General features: G+C 44.9%; 1 pseudogene; it reads right to left on the reverse strand.

Moving 5' to 3' along the window:
• Positions 1 to 296: 296 nt before the first annotated feature.
• LOC125169847 (cationic amino acid transporter 3-like) lies at positions 297 to 1,957 on the reverse strand (annotated as a pseudogene).
• Between the last annotated feature and the right edge of the window lie 464 nt (positions 1,958 to 2,421).

The raw sequence follows: 2,421 nt of genomic DNA on the forward strand, positions 1-2,421 counted from the left end.
AACAAAAACACTTTGTCTAGTTTATTCTAATTATAATTGTTTCAAAGCCAGTAAGCAGCTACATAATTAAAAAGTAGACAAGTAAAAGAAGAAAGAGAGAGAAGACACATCATTCACTCCTCCACAGTACATACAGAGCTCTATTAGTGTTCTCCCAAAAAACATCCCACAGGAGGCCTAGCTTTCAATGTACTCAAGAGTACTCTCCAATATTGTGCAGGGGGACCAGACTGCATTCAGGTGTGATGATGCGTACATGCACTCCTGAGTTCAAGGTCTACAGTTTTGGTTCTAATTTAAGTGTTGTTAGTGACCCGGCTGTGTTGGATCCCATAGCTGAAGTAGATAGCAAACCCAATCAGCATCCAGACACCAAATCAGGCCTGGGTGCCACCTGTCATCTGCATCATAAGGGAAACATTCACAAAGACACTCAATAGTGGGAGGAGAGGCAGAGCAGGAACCTTAAAGTGAAGGAACTGAAGCTCTGAGGCTGTCTCCACATGACCCCAGTGAGCCCAGTGATGAGCACCAGGAGCACCACAACCACTGAAATCCACACTGGATCTCCAGAAAGCAGAACTAGCCACTGGGTCAGCACCAGGCAAAGAAAAGTGACCAGCAGAACAAGCAGTGAGGAACAAACATAGACAATCTGGCCAGAGAGTGGGGTGGGGGGGGGCTGCCTGGAAAAAGTAGTCCCTGTAGAGTTAGCCTCTCTGCTGCAGGTCCATTCTTCTCCTGCACCTCTGCTTCATTTCCCCCCTTCTTCACCTCAGGCTGATACCTGAGGATGAGAACACAAAAAGCCAGCAGAGAATAAATTAGCAGGGCCCCAATTGATATGAGGTCCAAGAGATCAGTGAGTCCAAAGAAGAATATCATGATTGCTGTAATAATGACTAATATCAACATGGCCATGATGCAGATGAATGTGTTGGTATGGATTCTGGTAAGGACAGGGAACAGAAGGCCATCCTTTGCCATCATGTATGGCAACTGATATATAGGGAACATCAAGTCAAAGATGTTGGCTGAAACATTACAGAAAAATCCAAAAGCCACAACATAGTAGGCAGGGGCCCAGCCAATATGGAGAGATGCCTCAGGCAAGGTGCTCCCAGGTTGAAGCTGGTAGTAAGGCATCATAAGTGTAAGTGATGCAGAGACACCAAAGTACAACAAAAACAAGATGAACAGTGAAATCACAATGCTCCTACAGATGGAACCCTGAGGGCCCAAGGTAGAGCTGTCATTGAGTCCAGCCTTTATGTAGTACTCTTCTGTGAGCTTCCAGTTGTGCAAGTCCTCCTTAATGAAGCCAGTGATAATGACAAAACTGAGAACAAAAAGTGTCACCAATGTGACCACCAATGGGACCATGTTGGTAACCAGGAAAAACAAGGTAGTATTCTTAGTCAGCAATTACATGAGCAACAACACAAGGCCCACAACAAAGAAGCCTGGCATTTGCACAAAGAAATAGGGAACATGAGGTGAGATCCCCTCACGTAGTGTCTGAAAGATGTTGTTCCCAAAAGGGTTGTCAAAAGCTAAGGTCCAGGTCCAAGTCACAATGGCTGTACTAACAACATTGACAAGGATGAGGTTCCAGTCAGTGATGAAAGCCCAGAGTTCACTAACAGTGACAAAGCTATAGAGATATGAAAAGCTGTAACATGGAACCCGGGCACTCAACTCTGTATAGCACAGCCCAGCCAACACTGAAGTTAGGCCCGCCAGCAGAAAGCAGATCACAATGGATGGTCCTGCCTTATTTCCAACCACCTCACCAGCCAGGACATACACACCTACACCCACTGTGTAGCCACATACTCAGGTCCACAAAATCCAGAGTGTTCAGACTTCTGGCAGGGGCAGTCTCAGGTACCAGTGGCTCCAGCTTACGTCTGCATACCAACTTTTGAGCAAATCTTTGAAGTGCCTGACACAGCATTCTAGCTGGAATTGAAGGGGATTCTGAAATCAGAGAGCTGCAGCAAGCCCAGGGAGCCAAGTGTCTCAGATCAGGTTTGGTGAGACTGAGTGAGTTAAGCTGATGTATTGGGGCTGCCAAGTTCCTTTGCTCAGGCTTCAGATCTGCTGCGTTGTATTTCTTCTGCTTTGTGCTATCCCTCCATAATGCCTAAGATATGGTAAACAATTAATATTTACTTAACTCATTATTCAACCCACAAACCAGAGCTGAGAAGTTGCATGTCACCTGTTGCAATCCAAATATCACAGAAACTGACACCAAAAGACATAGAAAATTCAATCTAGCTTTCCACTCAGAAAAATTGCTAAATATCTCCCAACCTTCTGCTTTTTTACACACCACATGACATAATCCCATGTGGGTTCATCAAAATCATGTAGCTTCATGTACTAATTAAGCTATAAGACACAAGGGCTCAAATT

Source organism: Prionailurus viverrinus, chromosome B4, assembly GCF_022837055.1.
Source record: "Prionailurus viverrinus isolate Anna chromosome B4, UM_Priviv_1.0, whole genome shotgun sequence".
Classification (NCBI taxonomy): Eukaryota; Metazoa; Chordata; class Mammalia; order Carnivora; family Felidae; genus Prionailurus; species Prionailurus viverrinus.